The sequence below is a fragment of the Artemia sp. Qi Xiang Cuo genome, chromosome 7 (genome assembly GCF_049724085.1).
Source record: "Artemia sp. Qi Xiang Cuo chromosome 7, ASM4972408v1, whole genome shotgun sequence".
NCBI lineage: Eukaryota > Metazoa > Arthropoda > Branchiopoda > Anostraca > Artemiidae > Artemia > Artemia sp. Qi Xiang Cuo.
Window position 1 is genome coordinate 44742673 of NC_142800.1, and position 22457 is coordinate 44765129.

The following is a 22457-nucleotide window of genomic DNA, read 5'->3' on the forward strand; positions in this document are numbered from 1 at the left end:
AAAACGGCTCAAATTTTTTTTTCTGAAAATTGAAAAACTAACGTTTTAAAAAATTGTTTAAAGACTTAATTTGGGAAAATACTTTTCATTGGAATGACGTCACATTAAATGAATTTAAAGAGCAACTTAGACCTTTTTTCATCAAGAGTGACCGCATCATCTTTGGCACCTATAACGCAAAATGAGGAATGATTCCTAACTGCTAAAACAAAAGGCATCGAACAAGCAGCCGCGAAAATCACACTGAATCGCAAACAAAACTTAGCAGAACGAAATCTGCGGTTAGTAGACAAACTAAAATTACAATGGAATGTTATTTTATGTTTTTTGCTTTTTTGGAATGTTTTTTTTTTTATGGAATGTAAATAATGCTGAGATTATCGACCACCTCCCAGGAGAATATAAATCCTAAAAACTTTTGTATTTGTGAAAGATAAACAAGGAGGAATTGAATATTTCAAACTAAATTTTACACAACGAAGTCTGTGGTTAGAAGACATACCAAAGTTACAATGGAATGAAGGAACGTGTTATTTCAGCGCCGCTAAAAAAATAAAATAAAAAATAAGTAAAACTAATGCTGGGATTTTCGATCAACTCCCAGGAGAATGTTGTCCAATAAAGTCATAGGTCTATGAAGGATAACCAGTAAAGAGGAATGGAACTCACGTCAGAATAGCTTAATTCAATTGAAATTGCTGATTAACCACCCCATGGCTTAAAACTAAAGACAAAAAAGAATTATTCTAATACGCAATTCGAGAATCATATATATACAAGGCTGCCGCTTCAGGGAACGAGCGACGCTCGGTCTGCGCATTAGGCTGATTTTCTATCCAGCTTGTTTTTGCAAAAGCTAAATGAAAACCAAGTCATTGTCACTAGATTTCCACTAAGCGTCATAAACAAAGATAGTTTATTTATTTTCGATAAAGTATGGAACAAGAAAACAGCTTAGTTACTAAAATATTGCATAAGCTGTAACCGTGTAAATAATAATAATAAAAAAAAAAATCATCCCATGGTCAAAACTGTCCTTCAAAATTTCTCAGAAGAAGAACAATACAAATATGAACGTCGTTTATGGTACGTTAATCAGGTGGAATAAGTTTAAAATCATCAACCTATTTACAAATTTGTCTTCATTTATTTCATTAGACTCCTTAAATTGCGCTTTTCATATTGAAAAAAAAAGCCAGACCTATTCTGTTTGTTCTGTTTGCTAGAGTTGTATTGTCAATCAAAACCGATATTTTTAAGGGTCTCTAACCCCCTATTTCCAGCAGAAAATCCACCATATGAAAATTCTGCAAATTTACAGCATACATCTTCGAGATTCTTTGCAGGTTTGAATTCTTTCATCTATAATTGGTTTTATTTATCCTTATCTTACCCTGGCATCTTTTTTGCAAGAATTTACTTCCGATTCCCAAGTCAGATACATGTGAATTATTACCAACTGAGAATGAAAGTTCACAACAAGTGATGTTATAATGAAAAGTTCAGATTTTGAATGTCATCAAAGATAAACTAGCCGATCAGACGGGGTGAATTTTCTCAATCTAAAAAATTCTGTCAAGGAAAAGGAGCTGTCACAGATAAATTAAGATATGGTAATCTAGCTTAATTGTAATTATACATGTATATATATATATATATATATATATATATATATATATATATATATATATATATATAATAGATACTGCTGATGCTATTAAGGCTCACCTTACGAAAATTGCCACTGCGTGGGGGATCAAGGAAAAGTTTGTTGCTGTAGTGACTGATAATAGAGAAAATGTAGTTCGGACCGTAAACGATGTTGCATCCCACGTAGATACAGGAGGGACACATGTTTCGTGCTTCGCACATACTCTAAATTTGATGCAGGGGTTGCTATTAATGATGCTGCTGAATTGTTGCCTCTCGTCCAAAAGGCTAGAAACATTGTCAGCTTCTTTAGACGTAGTGTTGTAGCTACCGACAAGTTGCGCCAGGTTTTAAATCTCTATTGACAATGTTTGCACCAAAAAACTAAAACCTGATGTGACCACTAGATGAAATTCGCTTCTCACTATGTTGCGTAGGAAACAAGATTTGAAAAAGTTGGTAACAAGCTCGCTTGCGCTTCTCGGTAAAGTCGACCTTATACTAACTGATAGTCAGTGGAGTGTTATTTCAAACGTGATTGCGGTGCTTACGCCCTTTGAAGAGGCGACTATGGAGCTCTCTTGTAAAGCTCCCATCTCGAAAGTTCTGCCTTTGTCCAAGATTTTGAGACGCCACCTTGCTCAGGTAGATTTTGGTGGGTTCTTAGATGTGGCTGATGAGCTTCGAAAGCCTTTGCTGAAGAAAATGCATTGTAGGCTTACAAGTCTTGGCCAAGTCACACCCGTCGCAATTGCCACATATCTTGACCCGCGTTCCAAACAAAACGTATATTTCACCTGACGATCTTCTACAAGTTGAGAGCAAAATTGCAAACGAGATAGATTTGGGCTTGCTGGCTGCTGAATCGCGATCAGAAGATACAAGTACCATCGCAGTCCCTCCGATGCAGTCATATCAGAATCAAGCCAGTTTGTTGGGTTCACACGATGAAGTCCCTATAGTCAATGCAGGACATGTTTCGACAGCAGCCGAATATATCATGGCTCTGCAAACTTTCAATAGGTAGCAAATAGTTTCAAGAGAAACTTGTACGCTCAAATTGTGAAAGTCTCGCGCTATGGGGACCCAAAAACAACTGTACGAAATTGCAATGAAATTCATGTCTGTGCCTGTTACCAGTGTCCCATCTGAAAGAGTTTTCCAAAGCTGGTCAGATAATTATGAACAGTGGAACCGACTCTCAGGAAAAACATTGACATGCTGCTGTTTTTAGATAGCTAGTAGCTTATTTTTCTCTTTTCCTGAGCCGGAATAATTCCAAATCTGGTTTTTTATTATATTCACTTATGTAATCGAAGTTTATTTTTATTGTTTGACTTTATATTATTTGAATTTTGAAAAAATACTACAAAACACCCTTTATTTACCATTTACATTACTGAACTTCGGCAAATCCATGACATAGCAAAAACTGATCCGAAATATCGATATCGATATATCGAATGTCGAAAGTAAAAATATCGATATACCGATTAATCAAAATATCGCCCAACACTAATTGTCAGTGATAATTAGTTTTTAACTCGTAGTAATTGAATGTTAGTTATAAGGCAAAAACACCACTTCTTTCCATCATACCATTTTCTTTCTCTTTCAAGTTTGGTATCAAATTTCCCAGTAATTCATTTAATTAGTTTAAGTAAGTATATCAAAACTTAAAACGAACAGAAATTATTACTTATATAAAGGGGGTTGCCTCCTCCTCAACACCTCACTCTTTTCGCTAATTTTTTTTAGTACTTCTAAAAAAGCTTCTTATTGTTCTAATTAAACGTTTCTTGTGTTTCAGGAGTCGTTCATAAAGAATTGGGACAAAATTCAAACTTTAGGGTAAAGAGCGAGGTCTTGAGGAGGCAACCCCCTTCATATACGTAATAATTTCTGTTCGTTTTAAGTTTTAATGATGATCTTTACTTTCAGTTGAAAAACCTTTTTTTTATTTAATTTCTTATCATTTTTAAATAATCTGGCCCCACCTTCATGGAGAAATACCCTCCCCACGGAAATATCTTCCAGATAATTCAATCCCGGTAAAAAATTTTCCAGGACAATAACCCTTAACAACTCCACGCGTAAAATTCAGACGGAAAAGAGAAAGCAAGACATATAAAAAGAGTTATGTATAGAAATTCTTGCAAATTCCCTCAGTGTATAATTTCCCCTGACAAGCTCACCCCCTGAAAAACCCCCAACAGAAAATTCATCACCCTCCCACCCTAAAATGTATTCATACTTCCCAATAACAAATACTATGCGTAAACAACGGGCGAAATTTATACATTTCTACTGGGACTAGGGGTCTGGTTATACCCAAAGGCATAGTTATTGGGCCATACAACTATGATGAACAGAATGGTTATCTCAATATTTCGATCGGACGTTTTTTTTGTGGGGGGGGGAGGTGGAAGGGGTAGGAGAAGGGGCCTAGTTCCTCTCCAATCTTTTTGGTTATTTAAAAAGGGCAATAGAACTTTTAATTAAAAAAAAAAAAAAAAAACGCATCCGTGATCTTTCTTCTTGCAAAAATATGAAAGTTCACATTTTTGGAGATAAGAGCTTGAAACCTCTACAGTACGTTTTCTTATACGCTGAATCTGATGGTGTGATTCCCCTTTTTTTGGACAAATAGGCAAATTTTCTCAGGCTCGTAGCCATTAATGGGTAAGACTAAACTTAATGAAACTTGTATATTAAGAAATCAGCATAATAAGTCGATTCTTTTGATATAACTATTGGCATCAAAATTCCATTTTTAGAGTTTTGGTTACTACTGAGCCAGGTTGCTCCTTACTTACAATTCGTCACCACGAACTGTTTGAAAAAAACTGATTGGACTGCAGAAAAAATATTCTGCATTCTAGTGAAAAAATTTTATGGCATAGCAACTTTTAATATTTTTTTTTGCGCATTAGCTTCCCCTCTACTGAATGATTTACACACAGAAGTTTCAAACCGACCGAAAAACATTTGTTTGCACATCCGTCTCATGGGTCCGATGTGTTGATTTCAAACCTTTCAAAGAGAATAATTTTTGTGATCCTATTCAAGGAATCCATTAAAACAGGAAATTACTGCCAGTTTTATGGGGTTCCAATGCCCTAACTTTAAATTTAAAGTATATTGAGCTCCGTAGCCCAGGAATATAAAAAATTAAGCTTCAAGCCTTTCGGGAAAAGTTTTTATGCCATTTTTGAGCAAACCAATGTATTAGTACCTCGATTCCCTTAAGGCCGAAGAACTTCAGATATAATTATATATTTGGTCGGAAAAAGTTTTCTATACCCATTCTTCGTCAGGTCAGTGCCCCCAACCTAATTTCAGAATCCCCAAGGCTTTTAGACTTAATGATTTACGTTTCAAACCGACCAGAAATTGAGTTTTCAATCCCCCAAACACCATCACCCTCCCGCGTCCAAACGAAATTTGAAGGCCCTTAATCCAGAAAACCCTTACAAGTTTTAAACTTACCCAAACAGCCAAGATAAGCATATCTACATTTATGTTGGTAAATAAAACTGTATCATATTTTAGACCTCACAGACAAAAATATAGCCCAACTTGGTGTTGGGAGGGAGCATACAAAATAAGTTGGGCTTATCATAGCTCATTTCTGCTCAATTAAGGTTTTAATATTGCTTTTTACTTTTATTTGAATACTTCTTGCTGCTTATATCTAGCTATATCAGTCATTTCTCCATGCTACAAGAACAGATCTTCGCGTAGTTTTATATGTAAGATGATGAGCGATAAAAACAGCATTTTAACAGGATTCATTACAAGACAGAAATAAAAATTCATACTAGCTGATTGGTCACCTAATTATTATCTTAATTTTCTAAGTAGGTGTTAAAAATAATCCTGGAAATCCCCGCAAGTACCGTCTGTAAGTTGACAATCTGACCGCACTTTATTAAATCAGATAGGTGGTATTAAATCATCCACTGCTAGCGTGCTAAATTTAATTTTCAGGACACATTTTTGGGCTATGAACAAAATGCCTAAGGCTAAGCACCCCAAACCCCGAGACGAACCCCGAGACGAAGTAAATAAAACTACGCATCACTGAGAAACAGAATCGGCAACTTTAATCCATATTGGAGTGTCAATAATTCATTGCAAGTAATAAATTCTCTGGCTATAGTTTCACCCAAACTCAGTTGATTTCACTACATTATATACAAATCTACCAATTAATTTAGTGTTTGTAAATTAAAAAAAGATAATTAAGAAAGCTTTTCTTTTGTCTAATTTGGTTTTTCTAAAATTGATACCTACAATAAGAAGACTAGATGGACCAATTTCTTTAATAGTACTACTAGTTCAAGATGTTATAGCTTGGACATTGTTTATGATTTACTAGAATTTATTCTATTTAATACTTTTATAAAATTTAATGGTAATCTGTATAAGCAAAGTATTGGAATCCCTATGGGGCGGGGGGGGGGGGGGAATTCTAGCCCATTTATAGCGGACCTGTTTTTAAGCCATTTAGAATATGAGTTTATGATTAATAAAAAGAACCCAAGTAAGATGAAATATTCGCTTTTAAATAATAAGATATTTAGATGACCTTCTGGTGATAAATTGTGCAGTTTTTATAGATTTCGAATAATATATACCCACCAGAGTTAAGTCTGGAACCTAGTGATGGGAAAGGCAATTATGACCATTTTTAGATTTAGATATTAATGTTTCCCATAACAATAAATTAATTTTTTAAATGCTTAATAAAACAGATTATTTTATCTTTGAAAGTTAATTTCCCATTCCTTAAAAGTAATATACATTCAAATATCACATATTCAGCCTATTATTCCCAACTATTTAGATATGCGAGAACTTGTACTAACAATATTGATTTTAAAAGTAGAAGTCAAATACTTAGCCATAAATTAATCGTAAGAGGTTTTTCCACCAATAAACTTGCTTGGCAATTTAAAAAACTTAAGTTTTCAGTATAATGAACTTTTAAATAAGTATAATAAAAGTTATCAAGAAATTTTTAATGATATTTTGATGGAACTTGTTGGATATTTTTTCTCTTCTCTATATTTTTTGAATTTAGTGTATGTTTCGACACAAGCAGGTGTTTAGTTAAAGGGGGTAGGTTGAAATAAGTTCTTAGAAGGTTTTGCACGAAAGTGAATGGGTATTTTCTGACAGTTCGCTGTTATGCAAATACGGGAGGTAAATTGGCCGATGTGATATTCTTTCAGATTTGGGTAGATATTATATTGAATCAGTTCTGGTGAGTGGCGGTGAAAAATAAGCTTTGCTAAAATTTTGTGGGTATTGTTATACTTTTGATTCTTTTAATTTTTGCAGATATTCCACAGGTGTCGCTACATAAGGGAATGCCATATGGTTCTATGGCAGGCGCGCTCATTTGCCAGGGTCAGGAAATTTAAGCACCGAAACCCGTGTTGGCTAGCGAGTTTTCCTCTGAGGAGCCCTGATAGGTGGGGAATATTATTTTTTATAGACTTAATATGCTTCTGCTTGGTTTTGGACAACGACTTACATTTATAAACGTTGAATTTGCTCTAATTTGGACATGAGTTTTTGGCTATTGGATTATATTTACTGTTTTGTCCTAGGTGATTGGATGGATGAGTAAGGTAGACCTTGTTCAAGTGCTCATTCATCTCAGTTACAAAATTATGTTAGGTTAAGTTTTTTTTTTACCAAATAATTACCTTAACATACTATATCGGACAAACTATTTTCCCTAAATATTAAAAGTAAATTGAAAATTACAAATTACCAGGATTTTAGTCAAGTAATAGAAATTCTAAAACATCATCTATTCATAATTTTTATTTATTTCATTTATTTCTTTTTAACTTAGACTTTTCATATGAGAAAAAAATTTTAAAAACAAAAGATCAGACTCATTACCTACGGACACGTTTTTCTCCCTTTTTGAATTTTCTAGTTCTGCTTCGTAGAGCTGCATTGAAAGTGAGAATTATTTTTTCACTCATACCAAGCCAAAGTTAAACTTTAGAAGTTCCACTTCTTTTCTGTATCCTATTTTCTTTTAAGCTCAGGAATAAAATTTAAAAAGAGCAAATATTCAAATCGAACTAAATAATTTCAAAATAGACTGCCTATATCACAGTTTATAGACAGTAAGCTTATCGCAGATCATTTCTGGTCATCGTGAACAAAAAGCTCCTCCCACTTCTTTCTGCCTTAGCTTGTTTAGCCTGTTTCTGAATATACCAGTAAGATTATCGCAGATCATTTCTGGTCATCGTGAACAAAAAGCTCCTCCCACCTCATTCTGCCTTAGCTTGTTTAGCCTGTTTCTTTCCACTCGCACCCCTGTCCGGGTTTTTATAATGGGAGAGATCGAGAATGATCATACTGCTATATTCTGTCTACTGTGGCCTATATTGACAAACTTCAAAATGCAATTTTTTTAAGTAAGGACTGAATAGAAATATTTAACAGCATTAAGGACATTTTTTGCTAGTAAGTCACAGACACTTCGACAGAGATTTCCGCTAAGCCGTCTTCTATGCTCCAAAAATATTACTATTACTATGAAAGATAAAAACGAACCTTTGGAAGTAAAATTAACGAAACTCTAGTTTTTCGAAAAGATTACTTTCAAATAATATTTTTTTTTTATAATATACATATATATTTTCGTACGTCATGTATAGTCAGTGTAGTCTCTGAGCCAGTTCTAGAGTGTAATTGCTGCTAAAAAAATGTAGCTATATTTTATAAAAAAAGGTATTTCGTCGCTTAATTATCTATTAGACTACATTCTGACAAGTCATGCATTTTAACTGACATTGTTCAATTTTCGCAGTGATACCAATTAGGTCGCTTCCTAATCATCATTGTCTCTGAACACGTTTTTTCATGCGATAGGACAAATCTGATTGAAAAAGCATTAAGGTTAAACTCCCTAAATCCATAGTAATGTTAATTTTCCTATGCTATGAAAAGAGATCTAGCTCTATGACCGGGCATGTCAGCAAAACAAATTTTTCCACCAGGGATATTTGAAGAAGAATCTAAAATTTGGTCGTTTTGCTTTATCTGATTTAATTCCCAGGAAATAGTAAAAAATAATCAAAATTTAAACATGGTAGCTTTTATTGAAAAAGGTCTGAAGAGTAAAAAAAGGAAAATTTAAAAAACTTAAAGCACCATAAATAAAAAAAGAACTTTCAAAATTGATTAGCTCAGTTGAAAATATGATTTATTCCTGTACGATTGTTTTTACATTTTCACAATTTAGACTCTTGTAGGGCTTGTGTAAGAGCGACGAAGTCGAAATTGACTTCAAGTTGTAACTTTTTTTTTATTTGGTATATTCCAAGCTTTTCAGCTTTTTATTCTGAGTCGTTAGTTTCATATCAGTTTATAAAAAAGATTAAATTTTTAATTTATTTCTCCTGTTCTACATAACCCCAATATACACCCCCTAGATGGAAACATACCCAAGGCTAAGACGGGTCAAAAACATTTTTAATTTGAGTTTGACCGCTGAAAGAATCGTATGAAAACGACAAGTAGAAAAAATATCAACAAAGGATGGCTTAATCTCAAACATGTGCGGTAAGTACATAAATTATATGGAATTTATTGTATAAATTACGTTGTATAAAATACGTAGTTTACTGTATAAATTAAATATGCTCTGGGAGCATATTTCCAAGTTGTAGTTTTCACTATTTTGCTAATAAAGCATTCTATTTTCATCATGTTTTTTTCATTAGGTTAAATAGGTTTGGTTAGGTTAAAATAGGTTTGTTTAGGTTATGCATTTAATATATGCTATGCTTTACCCCCCCCCACCCTAAAGACCAAATATATAGGCTAAATTTGTTTCTAAAATATTGTATTTTCATGCAAATTTTGTTTTATCTAATTAGTATTAACTAAAATTCCCTTCTCGAGTGTTTTATATAATAGAAGAGTACCAAAAATGGTGTTATTTGACTTACTTTTTCCTTGCCAACTCAATTTTACATGCTGAGGTGTTCTGGGGACATTTTCCGGAGAAGTTTTCACCTGGGTTGGAACTGTCTAGAATATTTTTCCACTAGAGGGGGGAACATCCGTGAAAAAAATACTTTATGGGGAAATTATCCATGGAAGCATTTTTCAACTGGAAAGGGAGGATTCCTTTTTGGTTAGATTAAGAATTTTGTATAGTATTTGATCCTTAGCGGCCTTAGACCTCATAATCTGGGAGGGGGGGGGGCAAGGTATACCACAGGAGTATACAAATATAAAATACAAGCGCTGCCCCCTCCCTGCCCCGACCTATAACCGCCAATGTATTGGATTAAGCTAATGAGGGTACCCATTAATTAAATTTAAAAAAAAAATCTTAGGGGAGAAGATAGGAGTAAGGAGTACTCATTTTGCGATGAGCAGCCTGTAATGGAAGGAACTAACCAAAACCTGTTTCAAGGTTAAATTAGGCTTATATGGGTGGTATGTAACGTGTAATGTATGGGTAGCAATTTATATAAGTTACAAAACGACACAATCATTCTCATTAACATAATAATATTTTAATGGTTCTATGAGGGAAAACCGTACCAGAGGAGAGTGGGGGTGGTATAATGGATCTTAAAAATTGAGCGACTTGGCCCAATAGTAATCGAAGCTCTTAAAAACAGAATTTTTATACCAATGGATCCATAAAAAATTCAATTTCTAGGCTTATACTATATATATAATACTCGTTAAGTTTAATATTTTTTGTTTTTCAACTTTTTTCTCAGTCTTTTTTTTGGTTTTTATCCGAAGGGTCAAGTGCCATTTTTATTGAGGACTCACCTACCAGGTGACAGGAGAACCAGCGGTTCAGTCTGCCTCTCGACAAGAGTGAAGTACATTTAAAATTCAGCTGGCCTAGATAAACAAAATGAATACTTTCATTTCTTTTCAAGAGGAAAATGGTTATCTTCTTGGTTCTTTTCTTATTTTTCCCTCTTATAGGTTTTGTTTTGGAAGTGGTTGCAAATGTGCTCTACTTTACTACTGTCTTATGCTAGAGACTTTTTTTAATTTTTTAATCGGAATTCCTCTTAAGAGTTCCTGATCCCAGTCACAAAAGTAACAAATGATGTATGGTGTTATCCCTGAAATAATCAAATAAAATTTGACAAGAACGCATTTGACAACCCTGATTTGAAACAAGAGGAGCCAACTAGATTACCTCAAAAACTCAGTTAATTTTTCAGCCACCCTTACCTCTTTTACGCATAAATGATTATTGATAATTACACTATTCTAAATACATTTTGCGCGCCAAAAAGTTTAGCTAAAGTGATATTCCTTTAAATATGGTTTTTGGGAAAACAACATAATTATTTTCTTTTAAAATTGCCTGTTCTCTCACTGTCTGCTTCGATTACTAACTTACTTTTCGTGTTGCAGATCCTTCCTCCCAAGGGAAACTTCTATTGCTAATGAGTCTACAGATGATGCTAGTGATTCAGTATCAGATGCAGGACTAGCTCTCATTAAGAAACATAAGATAATTCCGGAGGGTGTTGATTTGGGGAACATTCTAAATCTCAGCTGCATAGTGAACCTTCTATTTTTCGTCCAAGAGCTTGCTGAATGTTGCCGGCACAAATTTCAGTGTAGAGAAAAAAGCCCCGATATCTCCATCGTTTGTGTATATAATGTTGGCTTGAAAAGTACACTAGTGACAGAATGTACTACCTGTAAGTTGAAAAAACAAGTGAAAACTGAACTTGACCCACGCGTGATAAAGACAAAAGATTATTTGACATCTTTTTCCTAAGTAAATCCGAAATAATTAGTTGGATATTACACGAATGTGCATGGAGACCTCAATTTGAAGGCTACTTGGGGTATCATGGGCTCAGGAGGAGGCCAGGCAACACTTTGTGAGTTTCTAAGTGTACTAGGTGTGCAAGGCATGTCACAAAATTTATTTTTGAAAACTGAATTTTCTGTAGGGAAAGTATGGATGGATACTTTGACAGATGTTTTACTAGAGAATGGAAAAGAATCCCTACAGCGTGCGATTCACGTAGATCGATATGTTGATGATTCATACTGGACCAAAGTGGTTTGTGATGGTGGGTGGAACAAACGGAGTAAGGGGCATGATTATACAGCTAAGGGTTGTGGCTGTAATCATTGACGCTTAAACAAAAAATTGCTGTACGTGGGCATAAAAAATAAATATTGCTATGTTTGTTTTCGGACGAAAAAGAGGTAAAAACTCCTCTACAACATTTGTGTTTTATGAATTATGATGGCCCATCATAGAGTATAGAGACGGATATTCTTATTGAAGGTTTTAGAGTGAGCGATGAAATGCATGGACTGCAGTACCGTCGTGTTATTGAAGATGAAGACTCGAGTGTTTTATACAAATTGAAAAAGAACAACTCAAAAGGTCCTCTTATTGAAAAAGAAGAGGGTGTAAACCATGTTACGAAAAACTACACTTCGTATCTATATAATCTAGTGAAAATGAAGAAAGGTGCACATGCAAAATTTCTAAAAAGAGAGATTATACAAGACATACAGAGATTATACTCGTATTATGGCTCTTTACTTTTTGCTGAAAAGCTTTTTGGAAAATGTGTTTTTTCCAAGTTTTGATATATTTAGTAATTTTAATTGATATTCGTTTTATGTTCTATTTATTGTTTAATAGCCATTTGTGTTAATATTAAGTTTGAATTTTTATATAATTTATTTCGAGTCGTGTCAGTGTATATTATTGGGCGTTTTTTTTAGTTTAAAAAATTATATGGAAAAGTTTTTTTTTGTTACTTATCCTAGTATTAGCATCAATTTAAATATTTTCATTGAGGGTGAATTGTCGAAGTGTTGGTAGAGTTTTACACTACTGGGTTTGTCAGTTGTTTTTGTTTTTTTTTTAATCGAAATTTAATGGAATGCAACATAGATTTATAAAATTATAAAAGTTTAAACATTATGTCAAAATTTTCTATAGATCGTCGTTTCTTGTAATACCTGTTCACTAATATTTTTTGCATGGGGTGGATGAGTATGAGGAATTATAATTGTAAGGATTGAGTATTATAATTTTCAGTATAGCCCTGAGGCTGTTTCAACCCTTAGCTAGTATAAGCCCTTGAATATACTTTTATCTTTTCTACTATTTATCAAAGAATTGTTTCATGTACTGTTTTGTCAGAGCTATTAGTTTTTTTTTTTTTTCAACAGATGCGTGACAATGTGATTTATAAAAAATCCGGTTTTGTTGTATTTAGATAAAATAAAGAATTCGGAATTCGTAAAAAATTCCAACTAGTGCTTCTTGGCTTATTTTTCTATCGCGGTTCCCATGTTATCATTTACGTTCAGTTATTTTGTAGTTTTCAATTAGCTAGGAAGAACGCTGAAGTTTTTCGTACTATGAATTAATATAGCCGATTTTTTTCTTCTAAAGTTCATCATTTTGCTTAAATTCTGTCTCGACCCGGTCTTATTTACTAACCAATATCAATTTAGTTGACCGAAGAATAATAATGTCTGTCCCATTTTGGGGATTGGCAAATCAATACACAACAACTGAATTTTTCAAAAATTAATTATAAAAACTTTTTCCATGAAATAAGTTTTTTTCAAAAAAAAATTAATCTATTAAACCAGAAATGAACAAAATAGAGTCAAATAATATACCAAGCATATAACTACCACAAATAAGCATAAATAAACAACTGTAACACAAAACAAACATAAATCAAAATAATTAACAAAGTCAAACTCAAAACGAGCAGGAATTAATGTGAGCAGGGATCTAAACCCCTCTGCCTTCCAAAAGCCAGAATATAAATTTTAATTTACTGAAAAAATTCAAATGAATGTAATGAAAAAAAATGTGTATTGTCAGTTTGGTATACATATGCTAATATTTATTCCTTAAAATCTTAATTAATTTTGATTACTTAAAGTTATAAAAATTAAAACATTGAAAAGATTTTTTTTCAGTTAAGTACTAAATTTCTGAATATTCTGGCTGTTAGAAAGCAAAGGTGTTTCGAATTATTTCCCTTCATCCCTTTCTTATGCCCTGTAAGTTTCAACCCAAAAAAAGGAAAATTTAAGGTTTTTAGAAATTCTTGTGTCCCCACTTGATGTAACTAGTTTTTATTCATACTTTCTTTATCTTTATACGCTGATTAAAGGGGGCCTCCATTGGTCCCAGTAAGTTTAAGGAAATTGGGAAAGGTATTTCAGGCAGTTTTAGGTGTTTAATACTGATACAAACGAACTTCTAAAATGTTATGTCTCTATTAGGATCTAATTGACCCTTTTTCACAAATACTGTAAGTTTCAAGACCATTTGAGACCGAATTAATTTTGGGGTTCATGAGTTGACACAGCCAAAAATTAGTCTCGATTTGTGTAACAGAACTGATCTTATTTTTTGTCTTTCGTTCTTTTACCTTCCAGAATTGTTTTTCTTTTCGTAAGGACGATTCAGTTAAGTTTAGTCATGTTTTTATTCCCATGCACTTTAAAAAAACTGTACTGATGCAAGTGGTCTCGGGACCTGGAAGCTGAAATCCTAATAGACCCGAGGCCTGATATCCTTTTTTTTCTGGAAATTTTTGCATTTTTCTTATTTAAATTATATTTTATATTTTTGTATTTTATTTTAGAGCCTTCCCCAAAAAATATTCATGCACACATCCTTCTTACTAAAAAAATCACCACCCTTATATGCCTAAATCTATATATGATGATGGGGGTGCATATTAAAACTTATAAATTATCCGAACAAGTATTGTTTGCTTATTGATTGATTCTGCATACAAGACTTAGTGATATTGAATCAATGGGATAAAAATTATATTTGGTCAAGAGAATTGAGTGGAATATCATTCAGAAACACTTAAATGGAACTCCAATTTCAATTATAAAGTGAACAAGATGTTTCCGCACCCTTACTAGTTCATTAACTACATAACTGAACGACTACCATATTTTCATTGGCAGTCTGTTGCTATTATCTGGTTTTCAATGACTGTCCTACAATTTATCATTGCTTTGATCTGCTTTCTGGAATTATAGCTTTCTGGACTAGAAATTATAGGCTACTAGTAAAAACATGGGACCTATAGATGCATTCAACACTATCCCCGTATGTAATGGCTGCTACCGTGATAATACCGTATCCCAGATCCCCTCCCAAATATGGTTCGATATAGCCCTAGTCAAACAGTTCGTGGTAACGAACTTTAAGTAAGGAGCGACCCGGCTCAATAGTAACCAAAACTCTAAAAAACAGAGTTTTCATACAATTAGATATATCAGAAGTTGAATTTTTATGCTTGTTTTAAATATGTAGGTTTCATTAAGTTTAATGTTACCCGGGGGGGATCGTATCGACTCATTGGTCCTAGAAGATTTTGATAGGGCTAATTAAAATGGAAATTAAAAGTTCTAGGGCCCTTTTTAAGTGACACAAAAAATTGGAGGGGAACTAGGCCCCCTTACACGCCTCTTTTATCGCAAAACGGTCCAAACAAAATTTTGAGACAGCCATTTTCTTCAGCATAGTTGAAAGGCAGGGGCGTAGCTCCAGCATTTTTATTGAGGGGGCAAACAAGTTCCGCATCCAGAGAGTCAAGGAGCATGGGCTATATAATAGCTTTTTTCAATTTATTGGGGGGGCAACTGCCCCCTTGCAAATCCCAAACGACGCCACTGTTGAAAGGCCAAATAACTATGCCTTTGGAGATATCTTGGCTCCCCCCATAGCCCGTGGGGAAAGGTCTTTACGTTACAAAATTTGCCCATTATTCACGTATAGTGTTTGTTATTGGGAACTTTGCATACATTTTTCAGGAGGAGGGGGGGTTTCTGCTGGTGGGATTCTCCATGGATATAATTTTTCATGGGGAGGGTAGTTTCAAGGCGATAAATTTTTCAGGGGAAATTTTACACTAGGGGAATTTGCCGGGATTCCTATTCGAAAATTCTTGCTAGTTATTGCTTTCTTATTACCGACTCAATTTTACGCGTGGAGATGTTAAGGGTACTTGTCCGAGGTAAATTTTCACCGGGATTGAATTATCTAGAGAATAAATCTGTGAGCAAGAGGGATTTATCCGTGGAGATGTTGCCAGATTTCCTGGCATTACTTAAAAAAAGTCAGAAATTAAATAAAAAACAAGTTTTTTCAACTGAATGTAAGGAGCAACGTTAAAACTTAAAACGAACAGAAATTATTACGCATATGAGGGTTACTCCTCCTCAACACCTCACTCTTTACACTAGTTTAAATTATGTCCCAATTCTTCAAGAACGACTCCCGAAACACTGTTCGTTTAATTAGAACAATAAGAAGCTTTTTTAAAGTTCTAAGAAACTAGCGTGAAGAGCGAAGTTTTAAGGAGTAGCAACCCCCATCATATACGCAATCATTTCTTTTTGTTTTGAGTTTTAATGCTGCTCCTTACATTCAGGTTAAAAAACTTTTTTTTTAATTTAATTTCTATACAAAACTGTTACTTCCTTTGTTGGCTGGCATTATTTTTTGGCGGCTGTCTCATCATCTTTGCCTTCATACCACAAAAATGTATTTTGGTAAAGAATTTCAGTAACATTATACAGAACTTAGGGCTATATCTTGGCTCCTAGGGGGAGGACGCAATAGTCACGTTAGTGACCATGGGTAATAGATCGGTGCAATGCATTTTCTTTTGTTGCTACAGTGATGGATTAAAAAGAGGCCGTGTACAATCGTGCTAATAACTAAAGCGCCCCCCCCCCCTCAAAAAATTACCAGGGGCTTGTTCAATATTTGAGGCCCACATAAAGTCATACAGCTTACTCGCATTATCTCCCGATCAAGCATTTAGTCAACATACCCATAATACAATCAAGGAATAATTAGTGAGCGGGCTAGTGAGAAGGAATCTATTAGTGAGCGGGTTGTAAATGGGCGTGTTTCATATTCGCCTGGTCTGTGTCTTCAATGTTAAGAATTTAAGTAGATTAATCTTAAACATTCCTTCAATGAAAGATTCATTTTCCTATCGTAAATGGCTGCTGAAATATACGAAAACTCCAAAACATCATGATTGTGGTTAGGAAATGGTAAGGGGGGGGGGGGGAATTGACAGTTCAAACTAATGTTCAAGAGGCGATAATGCCGTTCATTGTCATTTAAAAGTCGTAAGGATTAGAGAACAAGAATATATTGTGTAAACGATAATTACCATTCATGTCTATTTCACCATATCTGACAAACAAATTAACAAATGGTATCTTGTCATGTAGTTGCACTGACACTATTCAGCAGTCTCAGAAAGTACTTCATTTCTTCTTTAATCTGGGTGGTACACAATATCTCGTGAAGTCCATTTTGTTTCCTTTACTTCTATGCAAGAAAATCATACTATGCTGCAGTCCATCTTCTTAAAACTAGGATATTGTGAACTCCACAGAAACTGCAACCTATATTGCGTGAAACTGCACAAACACAAAGATAAACAAAAAGTAAATGAATGTTCTGTATTTCCCTAAACCGCCAAAAACTAGGACTAATTTTTTTCTTCAATAACACATGTAAGATTATTCTCTGCTTTTTTGTTTAAGATCATCTTCTAAGAAAAGTTTCGTTGAGGATTTAGATGCTTACATACTGTGTCCACAAAAAGTAACCCTTGAAAATAAAACTTTCTGGTGATCCTTAGAGTATTTTTCTTTTGTCAATTGCAGAATGTATTTCCTTTTCAAATTTCGCTCATTAAAAACAGCATAGATTAAATTTAAGACGTTTATTATCAAGGGTGTGAGTAGAGCTGCCACCTAGGCTATGATGGTATGCCTGAGAAGTCATGCCGTCATAGCTCACTTGGTACAGTCTGTCGAGTGAATAGGAGATATGTCTTGAGTACCCTCAATTACGGATTTTTGTACCTAAACCTCCCATTATTCTTCTTAGCAAAAACAAAATTATCGACTAAATGTTAATTTAGTCGGGACTTAGAATTTTAACGTTTCATGTAAAGAAAACGTTCTCATCCCAAATTTTACAATGTACTTCAAACGAGCTGTTATGCCTAAAAATACTTCCACACATTGTAAAGCCAAATTCGATATGCATTTATTTCAGCCAACACGCACCTTAGATAGTTGCCATTTAGAAGTCTCTGATTTAGTAAGACAAATGCTTTTAAAATCCAATCTAAGCTGACTAATAAGCTGCGTCATGAATCTAGTGAACTCCAACTTGAACGTCCAATTTTAAGTTGCCGATTTTAACCAGCTTAATCTTCATCTACGATTTAAATATTTTTGAAGAACAAAAAATGAACATGTTCAAGGGTAAAATCTAGAGAATAAGGGGTTTTGTAGAAAGAAAAAAAATCCACCAGAAGGGTTGCAGCGAAATTTTAAATTTACTTTGCTAAACAGAAGGAAAACGGTTCATGGAAGTGCCCCTGTCGATATTTTTAATAGCCGTGTGGAGATTTAAAGCCTGTAGCTTGTGCCAATGAGGACAATCAAGCTGTTCTAAACTTTTCTTTTTCCTTTTCACTATGAATATATGCCACGTTTTTATTAATGTCTTACTAATTTAATATCTGTTTCGAAGGAATTTTAAATCTTGCCTGCTCTGTTAACACCACAGTTTATAGAATTAGCAGTATGATCATTCCCTATCTCACCCATTATAAAAACCCGGACCGAGGTGCAAGTGCTCCGACGAACGTAAAAACATAAGCGGCATTAGATCTTTTCACGGGTAGACAAGTCAGATTTCTCTTGAACGCGAAAATTGGCTTCAACGTTGGAACACTAATTTTGAAGAAACTAATTTTAAATTAATTTATTCCAATACATACATAAAAAACCGGTAATTAGTAGTGCAATGTTATTATTAGATGTTTTTAGGAATTAAAAGTAGGTTTCGAAGTCTCGAGTTGGTTTCAAAGGCATTTTGAGAAAGTTTCTGCCAAAATACGTGTTCCAGGGTAATTGGACCGTCGATGGCAGATCAAATAAGAGGAGCTGTTATACGCGCCGATATATATATATATATATATATATATATATATATATATATATATATATATATATATATATATATATATATATATATATATATATATATATATAAACTATATATATATAAACTATATATATACAAACTGGAAGAATATTCTATAATAGGAGCTTTTCTAACGTAAAGCCCCGTAAAAATTTGGATCTGCCACTAAAATGTGTGATGTCCTTCAAATTTCTGAAAACTCCCTAAGAATTTTACGAAAAACACTTCTTAACAGACGTTTGGTATTTTCTTGGATAGGGCTATTGTGGCAACTTTTACCACAGCATCCTTAGATCCCAAGCATCCATTAGATCCCAAGTCCTAAAATTGGTCTCAATCACGAACCCTTATCGCTATCTAAATTCACAAAGTGCAAAGATTTTCAAACAGAGGTGTTTATTGTTTAAAGTTCAGGAAAGGTCTGCCCATTTCATACGAAAACATTGATTGAAAACGAAAGTAGTCTTATCTATAAAATAAACATCACAACGTTAAAAAAAAAATGATAACCCAGCCAGTGGCGGATCAAGAGGGGGGGAGGGGCGAGGGGTGTCCCCCTATAGTAGTCTAAAGTAGCGTAATTTACCTAATTAACGCAAGTTTGCATTAATGAAACTTGCTCCTAACGTAAGTTTATCGGATCAACCTCTTTTGCGCCCCCCCTCCCCTAAAAAAATCCTGGATCCGCCCCTGAAACCATCACACCTATTCTACAAGTACTTATAAGAAAAAAATTCCTTATTTTCACAAATTTCATCAACCCCCCGCCCCCTTTTTTTTTTTAAATACTACATAAGCCAATCAGTTGATTGCATTGTATGTAAACAGTAGATTAAGTAATAATTTTTATATACATTAATTCATACCTGTGAGATGGGACACTTGGCTGGCTCACCAAGTTTTTTTCTGCTTTCACAATTATGAATGGTACAATTTCGAACCATTTCTCATTGATTGACGCACACAGACTAACCCGCTAATCCATGAATAAGTGGGAGGAGCTTTTTGTTCGCACCGAGAATGAAGACCAGAAATGATCTGCGATAAACTTACTGGATAATTCTATAAACTGTGGTTAACACCTACCTTTGGAAGTTGGCATATTCTTCACAAAAATAAGTTTTAAATGATTAGCTAGCTGTAAATTTCTATTGAGCTACTGAAAACGTATATTTGCAGAGAAAAAAATATATATGGATCAGGAACAGCAACAAAAAAAGTAACCAAGACAAATAAATGCATGACCAGATACTGAATCTCATGAAATATATGTTTCACAAACAGAACTAAATTGATACAAAAAGCCAAAAGTACATGTTTCTTTGGGTACAAGAGAAAGTAATTGAACAAGCAATATGTGCCAATATTTCAAAGCGATGGATGGTAAGGTACAAACACGCTTTCAAGCAGATGGTAATTAGCGACAGGCATTTTTTGCCTCATCTCACGGTTAAAATTTTATTTCTCTACAACAGAATAATCTCCGGTTCACCAGAAAACTAATCGCTTAGTTCCTATAGCTGTTTTTCTAGCTATATTTAGATGCTATTTTACTCTCTCATTGGACAAGTAAAGAGCTTCTTCTTAGTTTAAATGGTCTTAAGCAGTTAATTTTTATGAGTAAATATCAGCCGAACTTTTGAGCCACCAACAGAAAAGCCAAACTTGCTACGTTTCGTACATAACGAAGTAATAATAGTATCTTACGTGATCTCTTCAACACATTTTGGAAATGATTCCTGTTGTGTTCATTTCGTGAATAAGTCAAATTGTCCACAAGGCCTATTTAAATTGTTAAGTTACCGTTAGTCAATAATTCCCCCCCCCCCATAAATTAAGTTAAAAGCACATAAAATCATATGAAATTATTTATAGACCATATATAAATAAGGGGCACTTTTTTTAAGCAGCTTAAATAGCCAAGAAAAAGAAAGCTCTTTTAAACAAAAAGGTTAAACGAATATTAGGCTTTCAAGACGAAGTAAATTTTTAGTGTTGCAGGAATTATTTATTAGTTGGGTTTTTTTTTAAATAGCAATAAAGAAAGATTTGCAACACTCGAAAGTGCCTGGGAGGCATAAGAGTGTTAGAACCTGCAAAAAAAAAACGGGAACTATTCTAAATCACATCACATTCTGGTTATAGGCTTGGTTTATTTTAACAAAACTTAAGGTCTGATCCCTTCTCTATTTTTTTTAACAATCATAAGAAATTCTAAGGAATCTTGCTCATTACGCCTCCCGATTTGTATCTGATCTTCATACGATGTATTGACAGGTATTTCAAAGACCCTTATATACAATGTGTTTTTCAATCAAAACACTTTCTTTAACCTGAGATCACTCTTGAATATCTCAAAAGAACAAATAAGTAAGCTAGAATCAAGAAGGCCAATTTTTAAACCATACCTGGACCATGTTTCATTCCATTGGTTCTGTAAAATTCGTGATAATGACAAACGAGCGGAAATGCGTGGCTATTTTTCTTCCAAATGATATGATTAACACTTCCATGTATGTTTTTGTTCTGTACAAATATAAATTTCAACAGAAGGTGCAAGATAATTGACATTATTTGTGATAATAGAAAGGAAAGACAAAAATAGAGGAAATAGCTTTTTCGTTTCACCCCATAATAAGTAAAAAAAAATATTTATTTTAGATATCATTCTTGCTCACTCATAACACACAACTACAAGCCGCCAATACCATAGATGACTAAATGTATGCACAGAGTTTAACTTTAGGCTTAGAAATCAAATGAGGATAGTCGAACTTCAAGCTATTTTGAATAAATATGGTTAGGGCTATAATTTGGTTTTTGTTGTGGCCTAGAGAATGCCATACCATAGGACCGTGTGTCTTTAATCGTCGTAATCTAAACAGATTCAGCTAAGATATTCAGATCACCTCAGAGACGTTTAGCAATGGCTTTGCAGGACGCACCTCGGTAAGGAAGTCATCCCACAGTATTATCACCCACAACATTTTTTTTCAAGGCCGTATCCAGGGGGGGGGGGGTTACCCGGTTTGAACCCCCACGAAATTTTTGACCGAGTCGAAAATTAGTAAAACCTAGGTAAAATCAGTAAAATTAGTCAATAACTGAGTCAAAATTAGTAACCCCCCCCCCCCCGAAAAAAAAATCCTGGATCCACCCTTGTTTCTTTCATATTCCTGTCAGCAGACTCTTTGAACCAACAACTGTCATTGACCTAGTTCAAGGACGTCCTTTCCCCTCAATTACCGCCGCTAGAACTAGCACACAGGCTTCATCGCAGAGTGAAGTTTGAAGGTTCAGTTCAAAACTGTTGATCATTCAAAATTAATTTTGGTAGATTTTCAGTTGAAAAGTTTTTAGTTTCAGTTAATTTTTTTCGCAATTATTTTTTACTTTTAAGATGAGTAGGCGATTTATGACTTACTAAGATGGTCTAGAGAGGGAGTATATGTGAGGGGTTTTATAAACCTCACTTAAGGGCTTTGGACCATAATTATTGAAATGGTACCGTTTTCTTTGCCCAGGAGAACAATCCGTACAAGTTTCAAAGTACGGGACAACCAAGATAAAACATATCCAAAACTATCACATATCTTTGACTTCCAATATGGTTATAAAGACATTAAACATTTTTTTTTCTTCGATACGCATGTTTTAGTGCAACAAGCCTTTGTGAGACTAAGGTTATCAAAAGTTAAACAAATGAAGATATTGAAAAAAAGGGCATAAT

At 34.1% G+C, this 22457-nt stretch overlaps 1 long non-coding RNA gene across 4 annotated transcripts in view; it reads right to left on the reverse strand.

The window, feature by feature from the left end:
* LOC148950319 (uncharacterized) overlaps positions 1-22457 on the reverse strand; it is a 42243-nt gene that overhangs the window by 15900 nt on the left and 3886 nt on the right. The window contains exons 4-5 of one of the 4 annotated variants that reach the window (XR_016141997.1): positions 21136-21253; positions 19594-19765 (exon numbers count right to left, since the gene is read on the reverse strand). This is a non-coding gene — a long non-coding RNA (uncharacterized LOC148950319). Of the gene's footprint in view, positions 1-16894; positions 17143-19593; positions 19766-21135; positions 21254-22457 lie in introns of those variants that run through there. The other 3 variants (XR_016141998.1, XR_016141996.1, XR_016141999.1) reach the window with 3 other exon arrangements.